The 15,385-nt window shown below is 36.9% G+C and overlaps 1 protein-coding gene and 1 long non-coding RNA gene across 37 annotated transcripts in view; one reads left to right on the forward strand and one right to left on the reverse strand.

Annotated features, from left to right (window-relative positions):
• Window positions 1-15,385, reverse strand: part of LOC147842349 (uncharacterized) — a 736,864-nt gene that overhangs the window by 620,245 nt on the left and 101,234 nt on the right. The window lies entirely within an intron of this gene.
• dgkg (diacylglycerol kinase, gamma) overlaps window positions 1-15,385 on the forward strand; it is a 256,255-nt gene that overhangs the window by 2,046 nt on the left and 238,824 nt on the right. For 11 of the 36 annotated variants that reach the window (XR_015499359.1, XR_015499362.1, XM_087267711.1 and 8 more), the window contains exons 1-2: window positions 899-1,037; window positions 14,605-14,727. The gene's annotated coding sequence lies outside the window, so the exon portion shown is untranslated. Of the gene's footprint in view, window positions 1-249; window positions 386-898; window positions 1,038-14,604; window positions 14,728-15,385 lie in introns of those variants that run through there. The other 25 variants (XM_087267712.1, XM_087267721.1, XM_087267713.1 and 22 more) reach the window with 10 other exon arrangements.

Below are 15,385 nucleotides of genomic sequence, written 5' to 3' on the forward strand. Positions count from 1 at the left end.
GCGACTTTAGAAATCTAACAAAATCCTGCAAGACACTGCAGCATAGCACTTGTTCTCTACATGCGCATCAAACTTTCAGAAACGCCAACACCTGTTTAACCTGTATTTCATCTAATAAATTCAAGGAGCTCTGCAATCGGCATATTTTTAAATTTGAACGGTCTGTCTCAAAAACACTATGCTCATCATAAATAACTTATTTATAGCCCTCGCAGATCTATCTTTGTATTTACATTTTCTACACCGTAGGATGCACCATAGGGAGCCTCGAGACTACTTTAGCCTATCACCGCTTTTAAGCAATGATTGACGGATGGTGGGCGTGGTCAGTCCTGATCATATTTTCAAAACCTCATCGACTGCACATTCAACACCAAAAACGTCAGTAAGTGTCAATGCAAAAAATTACATTTAAACCACTTATTCACATTTAATGCTTTGAAAAAAAGGCTGAATTTCACCACAAATATTATACGCCGTTATGACGAAAACTCATGACTAAATTCATTTTGCAGAAATAACATAATTGATCGTTTTGCTAACATTTCTGCTTTTCACACGCAGAGTTAACCTATCTCTTCTATTTCGCAATTTAAAACGCGTTACAATTATTGTTTGATTGGAAATGGTTGGCAAATGAAAATTATACAATTTCATTTTCCTTTTTGCTCCAAAACATGGAAAATGCTAATTTAAGTACAGAAATACATTGCCATTTTACATGGAGATGAATTTCGCTACTCATAATGACTGAAATTATCAGTTATTCAGACCATTTAACAAATAACTGTTTTGTAAAACCACAATATTGTGAAGGTTGATAAAAAATATAAAGCTGATAATGCTTTCCCCGTTTAGCGTTGAACGAACGAGCGATGGAGCTGCATCTTAAACGTCCATTGACTGATACGATGCCTCTGATGCTGCACGTGCACATGATCACTCTAGGTAGGCAGGTCGCTTTAGGTTTTGAGAAACAGCCTGAGTCACGACTCCAGATCGGCGGGGAGATTTGGACACAATGAATCGATCCGTGGGTAGGTTCTTACCTTTATTAGTTAATCGAGATTATGCTGATATCACATGGTTGGTGCTAGATTTGGACTTCAACTAGCGATTTGATTCATGGTCAAAATGTTGCGAAAGCATTCTCATTTGTTTACCTCGCTGTTAAGTAGCCTAATTTGTTTTGATGGTTCGCTTGAATTTGAAAGAGCGTTGGAAATAATTTAATGCTGGAACTTTACATAAATTGAGAAAAACAATTTAAGATATTACGAAGAATAAAAATGTCTGCATGTACTGTCTGCATGCATTTGTAACCTTGGCATGAATTGCAAACTCTCACCCTGTAAAAAGCTTTGTAAGTACCAATACAAGCTAAACAGCATCATTATTCTTAATGCGATCCACACATGTAGTAATGTCACCATTTGAATTGTTTTTATTATGTTTGAAAAAGATGTTGTTTTATATTTGCAAAAGCTTTCTATGTGTAAGAAATGCATAAATTAAAAACGAGAACAGTTGTTTTTTAAGGTTTAGTCGTGTAGTGCTTTTCCCAGGACTGTCTCCAGAATGAGGTGTTTACAGTGCTGGGCAAAGGGGGATCCTGGGAGGTTGCTATTTTTAGCTCTTATTTCATCATTCCTCTGCACAGTGCAGTTAAGCTGCTCTCTGCATTTCAATGACTGAAGAATGACACACCAGCCCCCTTCTCCTTAATACATCCACAGCTTCAAATGGAGGAAATCATTCCAACAGGACAAACAAATAGCTTTTTCCATGCAACATTTTTGTTGTCGATTTGATGTGCAGATTTTTTGTAGTGTAGTATTGTGCTGCATTAGGACATTCATGGATATTCAGTAGTGTTTGACAGAATGATGTCTCTTGATACTAAACACAATATACACAGGCACAGATCCATTCACAGTGTTTCTTCTGGCGTTGTCATAACAGCATGAGCCAGATTGGTATCTATGCCATACAACTGACCTTAAACATGACCCATGTCTTTAAAGTTTCCATGCCATGTATAATTTGGACTTTTTTTCATAACAACAGAACCTTCCTTCTCCATAAATGAATGCACTCTTGCAAAGGAAACCTTTGAGGATTCAGGGGTATGTTCTTCTCATCTTTGCACTGTAATCACCGTATGTGATCATTCAGGGAATGTTCAGTTGCTCAGGGTGCAAGATGCACTGTTATTCAGAGGGTCAGTCTGTATTGAAATTCATAGATGAGCCTTTTACATCACCAAGGCAGTTCATGGCAAATTCTGTTGTGCAATTTATTTGCAAAACACATTTTTCTTAGGGCAGCAAAATATCACAAACATAAGAGTATATGCAATATCCATATCACAGAGAAGTACACCTTGACATAGATTTTGTTAGATTATTAGTATGATCATTATAATAATGAATATTTTTAAAGTTAGTTATATCAGGAAATATCATTATAAACAATATGGCAAATCCCATATTTCCCAGTATTGGTTAGCTTTAATGTATACCATATACAGCGCATAGTCTGAGACATGGTTAATATGGCCCTGCATGTGGTACATGTGGTATATTTGAAGATCCTAATTGAGGATGCCTAATTAGCATTATTGTAAACTGTAAACAAGTTATTTGTGGTATCATGTAGAATTTTAAAGGATTTACTAACAAGAACAAACATCGAACAATACATTTTAGTAATCTTTGCTAATGTTAGTTAATGAAAATAAAGCACTTACTATCCTTCGGATTAGTCCCTGATTTATCAATGAACAGCCAATTACTAAGGAATGTTTAATGCGGATGCCCTTCCAGCTGCAACTCAGCACTGGGAAACACCCATACACTTTCTTTTTCTCACACGCAGTCATATGAGTCCCAGCCATTGGGACCAGTGACCTTCTTGCTTTGCGGCAACTGTTCTACTCACTGAGCCACCATGCCGCCCATGAGGTAGCTTTCTTTAGCATTTTTATTTACAAATTAAACACATCTTGCTGTTTTGTTTTTAAGAAGTTCTATGCTGCATGCATATATTAGGATAAAATACACAAATAATCTCTGTTAATTACTAACAATAATCGACCACTAATCTGACAGACACATTATGGGGAGACACTTCTCATGCGAGGTTGTGTTTACACTGCTTTTTTTTTTACTTTGGCTGCGATTATATGTGGCATCCTCATTAATTTGGAGCTTTTGATGACTCTTGAAAGCGAAATAGATTTGATTGAAACATCTGTGTTTTAAAAAATAAACTTTGCTCTCATTGGCTCCAGAGTTATCTGGATCATTCTGTATCATTCATCAAGCCCAGTTCCAATACACAGAAATTAGTTTCGTTCATGTAAATAAATATTTTCTTTCCGTCCTGTTTTAATGTCCTGTATGAGTGGAGGGTGGTAAATAGGGGTGCGGGCGCTCATTTTGGAAGCTTGATGGTGGGGTAGGTGGATGAGATGTATCACGGTTGAAAACGTAGGGAGGCATGCCATAATTGTATTATTTTTTAATTTTATTTATTTTTATTTATTTATTTGTTTGTTTGTTTGTTTGTTTGAAAATTGTTACACCCTTAATGTTAAAAGGATTCTGTTGTGGACCAAATTGCTTCTGCTATGTTTTTACAAATCAAAGAAGCCTAGTTTGCTATTATTCAGAACCATTTTTCCCAAAATTGTACTTTTTTGATTGGTATGGTTTGTCATACTGTAGATGTACTTTTGGAATAGAGTAGGAAAGATGTCCATGAGAATTCATCTCTCGTGTTCATGGAACACAGTAATCTGCACTTACTGCTGTACATAGCTGATGATGTGATGTGAGGCAGTAAGGAGTATAATTGTCTGGGCTGTCAACAGGCACCCACAGTGCTTACCGTTATTCCGATGGCTGATGGCAAGCAAATGTTCCAAGGCTTCTGTATTTGTGTTGAAGGTCTCGCAACACTGTTGTAGAAGTGTCTTTGTGTGAGGAAAAACAACAAAGAAACTCTGACCTTTCTCTGGCTAGAGATAATGAGAGAGGAAACCCTTTGTAAAATATAGAACATTGTCAACATTGGGCCATGGTTAAGTGTGACAACCGAAGGAAAGCCATTGAGAGAAACAGAGAAATGTCAAGGGGAGGTGCTAATTGTGTTAAATGCAGTGTGGTGGTGTAAAATGGCCTCAAGAAAATGCTTCACTGAATGAGTAATTGCTATTTTTTTAAGCTGAAGTGTGTGTGTGTGTGTGTGTGTGTGTGTGTGTGTGTGTGTGTTTGTGTGTTTGTGTGTGTGTGTGTTTGTGTGTGTGTGTTTGTTGGAGGGGGCAGGGTGGCAATAAATTAAGCGAAAACTTCAAGATGATCAGTTTCTGATACTAAATAAATGAGGTGATTTTCCTCATTCATTTATATTGTCTAGTGAAATTTATTTTAAATTTCAAATAAAAATAGTACTATTTGGCATTTACAGAATAACAAATGTTTTCATTTGCAAACTTATTTTTTCTTTTTTCTTGAATTCTTTAACTATTTACATTTATCAAATTGGCTTTATAAATAATAAATTATATATATATATATATATATATATATATATATATATATATAGATAGATAGATAGATAGATAATATTTCATAGATGATAAATAGATAGATGCCGTAGATGATTTTCTTCAAAAACAGTTTTTATGGTGCTGGTTGAAAGTCTCTTCACATTCCGATAGAACTGATTAATCTAAATGATTTTTTATGTATTTTTATATTCTAGGTAGGTCATAAAACTAAAAAATGTTCATACAATTAAAATTTGTAAGGCCGATAATTCTCATAATACTGATAAGTAGCTCAAAATGTAGTGTCATAAAATGTAGATTTGTACATCTGCACACCCCTGTTTATGCAGACAGATCCGCCGTTTGCGCGTACACACAAGGGTTTTGCCAATAGATGATGCCATCGTCCATCGCCGATGGCCGACAAACTTCACAATGCTGAGCCGGCATCGTGATCCATCGCCCCGCCCCACATTTCTATTGATATATAACTTATTATTTGCATGTCCTCTTAATAGCAATAATGGTCTTTTCATATGCTGTGTTAAATGTTACTTGCATGGCAGACAGCATCGTGAGGATTAAATGAAGGATTATACAGAACCTCTCACGCTTAAAATGTGTGGATTCAGTGGCAAACACTGTTACCTGCAAACCCTGTCCCAAAGACTTTACAGTGAATGGCTTTTGTCATTTTCATAGCGGACTTGAAACACTGGAAATCTTTTATCCACTCTTGGAAAAGTGTAAATGGTGGATTAACATTCAGCATATGATCGCTAATAAAGCCTGGTTTATACTTCTGCGTCAAGTGACCGGCGTAACCCACGGCGCATCCAATGCGCATTTATACTTCTGCGCGCTGTCTCTGTTGGTCTGCATTAACACTTCCGAAACGCTAGTGGGCAGTGAGGTGTAAATGTTCCTCTGTGTCGAGTTTCTTCTCTTCTGTTTTGCTTTTCCTGAACACTTCCTGGATGTACAAGTGGCTCAAACTCGCTCATTTTGAGGCAGGAACCGGCAGAAGTGCAACAACTTTAACTATGAGGTAAACACAAAACAAAACTTTCCATCAGGAGCTCCTTCACGGGACTCCACACTTGTAAACAATCACTCCATTGGGCTTGCGTCCAGCTTGCGCCATTCGCGCGGCTCTCGGTCCCGCCCAGACTCGTCAGCGCTACCAAGCCGACCAATGACAGAGCTTGCGCTATGCGTCGTTGCGACGTCTAGTTACAATTTTTGAGAGGTGCACGTCAGCGACACCGATGGCCACGGCGAAGGGCTATGCGTCAGCGCCGTAGCATACGCCGGCGTTTGACGCAGAACAATAAATCAGCCTTAAGTTATTACTGTGGGTAAATCTGTCAGTGTAGTTTACATTCTCTCATTTTCAGCGCTTCACATTTTTAAGGTTGTAGCTCCTGTCATCTGAAGGCAGAAGACATTGACTGAGTGATTGACGGCTGATATTAACCAATCATTCACGTTCAGTTAGAGCAGTGGGCCAATAAGAAGACCACAAAGATGGGGCAAGCATTGCAGACTTTTTAAACTTCAGCAAGTCACAATCACATAACAACTGTTTTAATCTGTTCCTGAGTTCTGTGTTTGCCGTTTTTAGGTGCAAAGATGCACTTTTCATAAATTTCTCCTAAATCTGCGCATGCGGTGAGGATTTTGTAGTAAAAACAATGAAAAATGTATGCTCTACAGTGAACTACAACCGAACTCTCGTCTCCTCCACCAGCTGTGGGAAAAGCCATTAGAACGACACTGATCACTGTGCCTATTCATGCCAGAGTCCTGCGGAAAAAAATGATTGACAGGTGGTCATTTGTTTGTAACGTTATTTATTTATGGTTTGGTTATGGGTAAAGCAAAGACCATGTGGGCCAGGTAATGAAAACGGTAGGCTACAATTAATTAATTTGTTATGAATTGATTGATATTCAGCGACCATCCCCACCCCCTCCTATGATGACGATGGCATCGTCCATGGCGATGTTTCACATTAGACATCGTATGATGCCAAATTGGTCAACATCGTCCAACCCTAGAACACACACGTTCACGTGCACATGAGAGAGTGACAGTGGTAAAAAACAAATGCTGAATCAAAGCTTTTTAAAATCCTAAATTAATATTGGAGTTACTTTTGCACAGTGGTGGAAGGACGACAGCATGGCTGAAGTATTTATTTTAGACAAGGAATGTTTTGTTTTAAAACTATTTTAGTCCTGCAAAGCTTTTGTTGATTTTGTTGTGTTTTAATGGGTTATATGCACAGAAGTGGTGTTCAGCCACTGAAATCTTCCAGCAAAACATTAATGTGACTATTTTCAGTTTCATAAGGACCTTTCACAGAATAGATAATGTAGATTTTTATTTAGTTTAACAACAAAACATGAGTGAATATCGATATTCCGCTAAACCTGCTTTACTTAGCTGAAGTTGGTTTTATATTGACATAGCTTCATTTGTGAACAATGACAAACTATGACGCGCTCCCTATATTGTTCACCATGCTACTCTGAATATTCAGTCTGAAATAGCATGTAAGTATAGCTTAGTAACTGCTGTAATTCCTGCACGCCGCCAGCCAACCACTATAGTCGCTTTAGGACAAAGCACGTAAGAGAGAGAGACCTGCGATACTTGCATGTACAGGGCTCGAAATTAACTTTTTTGTTTGGTAGCACCGGTGCTCCCAACTTCAAAAATTTAGGAGCACCAGAAAAAATTTAGGAGCACCCACCAAAAATGATTGAGCACCGCTGCAAATTGTATTTTAAGGGACTTATTGTATTTTAAAACAACATCAATTAGGACTAACAAAAACCAGAAACAACTATCTAATGCTGAGATGACATTGATATTTGTGTGCAATAATTCCAAAATGTGTATGTATTATAATTCTAGAATATTAATGATGATGAAAATGACAATAATAGTAACAATGAATTACATTTCTCATCATCATGCTGCCTTGAATGTGCTTGAATGCAAGTTATCTGCTATAAAAAGTCTGTTACTTTATGAAAAATAAATGTATAGTTTGCATCAAACAAAAATGAAGCATTGCAGTAATAAATATTTATTTTGTACTGCTAAACAGCATATATATACATGTCAGTTTAATAAATAATATTTCTGCTGCAAAACAAACAAAAGATTATAATAAAATATTAAATTCAAGGCTGAAAGCTGCAAAACAGTCATCAGTAGCCTAACTAAATAAAAAAAATAATATACACCTCAAGAAAGAATAGGCAAAAGAAAGTAAGTAAAGTCTCACTTCTATCACTCTTTAAAAGTTTTGGTTTCAGTTTGTGTCAATTTAAATGTTCCGTCTGAGCTGATTTTTATTTTTCTGTGTTTGTGGAAAAGCAGGCGAGTCAGCCGACCCAATTTATGAGCAGGTTGAGCATCGGCGCAATACCGCTGTTTGTTATGAGACGCAGTTTCAGTGTAAACTTAGTAAAGGCGAGCTTCTTTGGCGATGATACAGTATTAGATTTGACTTTTAGCGGACATTTGCGCTGAACACGCAGTGAATGCAACGCATGATGATTCGGGCACCTTCTCCAAGAAGCGCGTACTCGATTTATCTCAGCTGGCGGATCAATATTCACCACGTGTCATGATCGCTCTCATCTGCACCTCAACTTTAGGTGGGGTTTGCACTTTGCAAACCTGCGTGCTTTAAGTTTTCACTCTTTAGCCGTTTGCATTTCCCGTGGACATAAAAGCTCCCTCCCTGTCATCTAACAGTGAAAAGCCTTGAGTGATTGACAGCTAATATGAACCAATATAGCGGCAGGGAAGAGCGATTCAGCACGTTTAAAAAAAAAAATCAAAACAGGTCGCACTAATGCGCCCAAATTTACTATGAGGTCGCATCGATTAATTTTCGGGCGCATATGCGACCAAAATGGTCGCAATTTCGAGCCCTGATGTATGAAACATTGCACATTATGACATTTTGCTTGCAAAACAACTGAAAACGTGTTAGATATAATACAGTTTTTTGTTATATAGTTCTTTATAATTGTATTATAAAGTACTATAAAGTTTTCTAACTGGCGAGTGACATGATCTAGTGGATTGTCTATTGTCATCTTTACGGTGCGCGTTTCAGTAGTCATGTCTTTGGACGGCAGGGGAGGGAGTGTATTTTCAAAGCTATTATGCTAACCGTTAACATTTTGGCATATGACCTACTGCACCTTGAAATTGCAGATAAAAATGCTAGGATATACAGTAGATGATGTGTGCTTTTTTGTTTTTTTAAATATTATTCAATATTGGTAATACTTGTGGTACATAGGCATGGGACGATAACCGTGTTCAAGTTATACTGCGGTTTGAAAAATTCAGGGTTTTAAAACTGTCAAAATGTTCTGCTATACCGTTCCTAAGGTATAAGTTAGATTTTTTATTTATTTTTATTTTTTGTTTTTTAAGGACAACAGTATCTCCAGCAGAAAAGATTTTAAAAGCCATTTTAAATTGTAAAAAAAAAATCTTTGTTTTTGAAACCTATGAAGACATTATTATTATTATTATTATTATTGCTATTGTTGTTATTATTGTTGTTATTATTATTAATAATAATAAATTAAGAAAAATATCAGATAATTTAGATCAATAATTTTGACCTTTATATGCATTTTATTATTTGCACTAAAAGCTAAATATTTGTTGATTTTTATTTAATTTTTCCAATTGGTAATGCAGAAATTAAATATAAAATTTGAGCAGTGTAATGTTCAAAATGCTACAAATGTATCATTTCCTCGATGGAGCTTGCCATCAGTTAAAGCAGCTTGAAAGACAGTAACATCGCTGTTAGTCAATTGTAATAATTGTATGTCTTTCCCCTAAATGTTAACAAAAGGCTGCAAAATGTGAAATCCTGGCCATCTGCCTAGAAATGAGGGCAGCAATTCATTCTCTTATAGTGTCTCAGCCAACCAGCATAGGTGGCACAAATGGAGCATTTTAATTAAAAACTGCTGAGACACTGGAGGAAGGTGCCAGCATGGTAAGGTTTCCCTACACAAACTCACTGCCTGTGCTTCCTCATTCCAAACAAATCAGGCAAGCAAAATTACACTGACAATGAGGGGAATACAATGTTTTACATAAACTAATTACATTATACAATTAAAAATTCAAAGGAGGCTAATAATTCTGACTTCATATATATACAATTGTACTAATTACCCTAACCTGCCTAATATACCTGCCTAATAAACCTGTATATTAGTGTCTTGAAAAATATGTAGTCAAATATTATTTACTGTCATCATGGCAAATATCAAATAAATCAGTTATTAGAAATGAGTTGTTAAAGCTATTATGTTTAGAAATGTGTTAAAAAAAATCTTCTCTACATGTTGAAAAATCTTCTCTCCGTTACACAGAAAATGGAGAAAAAAAATGAACAGGGGGCTAATAATTCAGGGGGGCTATATATATATATATATATATATATATATATATATATATATATATATATATATATATATATATATATATATATATATATATATATATATATATATATATATTTATATATTTATTTATTTATTTATTTATTTATTTATTTATTTTTTGTTATATCACAAAATTGTTTGCAAATTTCTGGAAATTACCTTAACACAAAATTAGTTGTTTTTATCGCAAAAAACACAAAACAAATCGTGAAAAACAAGCAGTTTGGGTCTGCATAGTATTTTTTGTACTATGGGACTCAATGGGTCACAACAAGCAGCATTCTTCAAAATATTTTCCACAGTGTTCAACAGGAAAAAGAAACTCAAAGTTTTAAACCACATAAGAGAGAATAAATTAGGTAATTTTCATTTTATTGTGAAAAAAAGATTAAAAAAAATAGTATTAACATCATCGGCATTGGCATTAACATCATCTTTGAAGATGAATTATTGTGGCTAAAATACACTTGCTTATGCTTCTTTTTTGTGAATTGAAATCCTTACTAGCATTTCAAGCCTCTTTGATATCTTGGAGGTTTCTATCACTAAGCTGCCAATGTGTCATTGGGTTTGGACTTCATTCTGTTCTTTTCTCCCCTTGCTTTGTGCTTACATTAAAACCTGAGCATCATAATTGTATCAACATAACTTTATAAGTTGCCTCTGTTGTTTTAATGAATTCACTGCTGGTAAACCTGTAAAATCGAGGCAGTGAAAACACATTGGATCATTTGGTTTGATGTTGCCTTTTATTTTTCCTCTGGCTGCTAATTAAGTTCTCTGTAATTAGCCCTGGAGGCATGTTAATAACATTAGCACCGTATTTACAAGGAGGAGAGGTGTCCAAGGTGGATATAAACACAGGGCAGCTGGAATATGGCTATAATAGGGAGAGGGAAATGAAGGAAATGCTTTTAGGAAATGTTCTAATGACATACGCGTGACATGCTCATTAGCAGACATGATCTTTTGGTTTCTTGTTATTATTGCATATTTCTTACGTGAATACAAGGTCTTTTCCAGACTAGCCTAGGCTTCATTTTAAGCTAGATGGTGTAGTAATTATATCATTCACAACAAGAAAAAATTCAGCATGAGCAACATTAACTAATATAGTTGCTGAGCACCCTCGGTTATGATCGGTTGCTATATGAAATGTTTTGATTTTTTGATGTTGCTTGTTAGGGATCAAGTTAAATGATTACTTGGTTTCATTTGTCAGGGAATGTAGTTCTTGGATATTTTTTTGTGTCTCTCTGTCTGTGTGCTTTGTTTCATAAAAGACACTATTTTATGTCTTTTTTAAGATTTAAGAGGAGTCTTTTGTGTCTCCAGAATGTGTCTGTAAGGTTTCAGCTCAAAACACCCATTAGATTATTTATTATACCTTTCAGAATATTAGAGTTTTCTACTCTGAGCACCATGTAGCTGGTTTTGTTGCGTGTGCCTTTAATGCTAGTTCTCCCCGCCCCCCGTTCCCACGTGCGTGTCAAAGTGTGCTTCTATCTCAGCCTCAGCTGTGTCAGATAAACAGCACAGTGACAGACATGAAGAAAGCAGATCTCACGTAATGTTTGTGAGAAATACTACAGTAAGAACTTTCCCAGTGATTATTATTTAATGTATTTTTTGTGGAGTTAAGTAGTTGATGAGAAGGATGAGTCAAACACAACGTTGTTATGAAGTTCATGCACACGCACAATAAAATTCACTGCTGTATAAATATCTTGTCATGACAATGTACAAAACAAACCTGATTTAATGTCCACAAACCAGGATTGAAGCGTCTTTTATAATCCAGGTTGTTTGTCCTGTCTGGTTAATATGATTATACGCTTTACTACAGAGACATGTTAATACGTAGCTATCAATCCATTCGGTGGGCAGGGAAACTGCAGTCCTACGTCACATTACAGGGGCCTCAAAATGGTAGGGATTTGGATTAGGGTTGGGCGATGTTGACCAATTTGGCATTGTACGATGTCTAATGTGAAACATCGCGATGGATGATGCCATCGTCGTCATTGGCGGGGGGAGTGGTTGGTTGCTAAATATTAATTAATTCATACTGAATTAATTAATTGTAGCCTACCATTTTCACTACCTGAGCCACATGGTCTTTGCTTTACCCATAACCAAACCAAAAATAAATAAAGTTACAAACAAATGACCACCTGTCACTTTTTTGCCGCGGGACTCTGGCATGAATAGGCACAGTGATCAGTGTGGTTCTAGTAGCTTTTCCCACAGCTGGTGGAGGAGACGAGAGTTCGGTTGGAGATTTAGGAGACATTTATGCAAAATGCGTCTTTGCACCTAAAAACACCAAACTCAGCACTCAGGAATAGATTAAAACAGTTATTCTGTGATTGTGGACTTGCTGAAGTAAAAAAAAAAAAAGCCTGCAGTACTTGCCCCATCTTTGTGCTCTTCTTATTGGCTCACTGCTCTAGAACTGAATGCGAATGATTAGTTAATGTCAGCCGTCAATCACTCAGTCAATGCCTTTTTGCCTTCAGATGACAGGAGCTACACCTCGAAAATGTAGCTGAAGCGCTGAAGGTGAGAGAATGAAAATAACACTGACTGATTTACCTACAGTTACTAATAATGGCACATCTTATTAGCGATCATGTGCTGAATGTTAATCCACTATTTACACTTTTCCAAGAGTGGATAAAAGATTTCCAGTGTTTCCAGTCCGCTATGAAAATGACAAAAGCCATTCACTGTAAAGTCTTTGGGACGGGGTGGTTTGCAGGTAACAGCGTTTGCCACTGAATCTACACATTTTAAGCGTGAGAGGTTCTGTATAATCCTTCATTTAATCCTCATGATGCTGTCAGCTGTGCAAGCGGCAGCTATATGTAACATTTAACACAGCACATGAAAAGGCCGTTATTGCTATTAAGATGACATGCAAAAATTAAGTTATATATCAATATAAATGTGGGACGGGGCGATGGATCGCGATGCTGGCTCAGCATTGCGACGTTTGTCGGCCATCGGCGATTTCGATTAGTGCGAGAAATTAATCAAATCATTTGTTACAACATCAAAACCCATCTCTGCAATGGTGAAGCAAATGATGATAGAGAAGTCAAAAATAGCGAATTTTGCGGAATGGGAAAATGTACAGCAAGCTGACAAAGAAAAGGACGAGGTCACTCGCGACATTGAAAATGAAATGAAATGAATGTTCTTGCCTGGTGGAAGATGAACAAGCACTCCTACCCAAAACTTAGCCTGATCAGTAGTACTATGCATTCCTGCAAGTAGCAGCAGCAGTGAAAGTCTGTTCAGTGCTGCTGGGCGCACCATCAGTGAGCGCAGGACTGCGCTAAAGCAACAGTTATTTCAAAAAGTGTTCCTCCAAAATAACACATTTACAATGTCTAATCTTGGGGAGTAAAGTACTTGCAAATTATAACTAAATATTAATTAAACCATAAATGCTTAATGTAGACAGAGTATATAGGCTAATTGTTGGCATTTTTCTTTAATTATTCAGCTTCACCCGTTGCCTTAAAAAGACTTTATTGGTGTGCTGGCCAATTGAGTGGCTAAGTGTATGCCTACATCTATTTATAGTGCTAAGATGTTAGGATGTTACTGATGACATTTTATTTGTTTGTTTCAACTTTTATGTGGCCTATACATTTGTTTTGAATAAATTATGTTAAAACACATACCTGTATAACTTGTTCTTGAAAACTCATTCTTGAAAAATGGCAAAAGAGCTTTGTGCATGTGCACATTTAAATATTGTCTGGCTGTAAACGGGTTTGGGCTTTCAATCAAAATGTACGTGTTGGGCTCAGGCCGAATTTTGTCAGGCTTGGGCCCTATCGGGCCTAACTTTCATTGGCCTGTTTATAGCTGTACTGTGGACACTATACCTACATACAGTTCTGTCTGAACAGCTTACAAAAAATTATTTTCATCATAGGCTTTCTTTAATCTAACAACATCCCCCCCAAAAAAGAATTGTTTGGCAATTCTAAGCTAACCTATGTTGCTTTTCTGTTTCAGCTGGTCTTCCTGAATGTGTTGCTTAAAAACCATTTAGGTCATGACAAAGGGGCATCGCCAACCAGCCTGGAATGCAAAATGACAACAGGGATTGTTTTGATGACATTGTCATTCATGTAATATACGTACCATAAATTTAAGTTTTTAAAGCAGTTTTTGTGCCTCCTGCCACCTTAACAATCAAACCAGCAAACAATCTTTTTAAGTACAATAGATACAAGCAGTTTGTATTGTTAATCTGTTTACTTCAAATCAGTTTAATAGGTACATTTTGTTCTAGTTACTGTGCATGACATGACGAGCAGACCAAACTGAACTCAATTATTAATTGATGTCCTTTTAAGACCCTATACAAAGAAAAACAACCGTACTTCCATGGAAGCAGACCAAGCAGCTTATTAAACAATGAAGCAGTTCATTAAAAATGCAGAATATAACAAGGAATTGAAATGCAGGTACACTCAGCTCAGCCTTTCATTTTGTAAGGGAACGTTCCAAAGTTTTTTTTTTTTTTTTCAGTGGCAAGACATCAAAAAGCAGTATGGTTTTCCTCTCTCTTGTTCAACTTTAGAAAGTGAACAGTGATATATCGGCGCACACCACAGGAAAGCACCGCCTCCGCTGCTCCACCACAGGCACAAGGTAAGCTGCACTTTGAAAAGCTATTCCCAAATTGCATTTCTTGACTTGCCAGCTCCACTTAATTATTTCCACCCTCAGTAACAGCATATCTGCCAGTGGTGGGTGTAATGATTAGGTGTCAGTGGGTTTGTCCCTTTGCACAGTGATGTCCTGCTGAAAACCCTGTTCTTTACACCCACCCTCACATCCAGACTGAGTCAGATTGTTCTGTGCCTCCTGCCGTCTTAAACCCCTGCTTTCCATCCATTGCTTATTTAGCCCAGATTATTCTTATGGCAGATGCTTAACATGGTTGATTTTCCCACTGCCGCAGTAGGATCTGCCTCAATAAACACAAGTTCCGCCAGACCTCTCGTAGGGGTTAAAACCCATCTGCACAGTGAGTGCTATTCTGAAAGTAAAACCAATTACCTTACCGGTCCACGTGATTGTGAGCAAACAGAGAGGTTGTTGCTTGAGGCATGCAGTAAAATGATGCAGCTGTGGAAAAGTAATAATGTACTGGAGCTCATTGAGCCCAGTTTATTTTATTGCGAAAGCAAACAGTGCTTATCAGGGAAGGATGAACTACCTAGTCATCTATTTATAGCAACTTGATAGATCCCAAGTGTGCAACCTGGAGCTTTCTAAGGCAAAAAAATAAAAGATTATTGAATTG

The sequence above is a fragment of the Danio rerio genome, chromosome 9 (assembly GCF_052040795.2).
Source record: "Danio rerio strain M-AB ecotype USA chromosome 9, GRCz13ab, whole genome shotgun sequence".
In the NCBI taxonomy this organism is placed as follows: domain Eukaryota; kingdom Metazoa; phylum Chordata; class Actinopteri; order Cypriniformes; family Danionidae; genus Danio; species Danio rerio.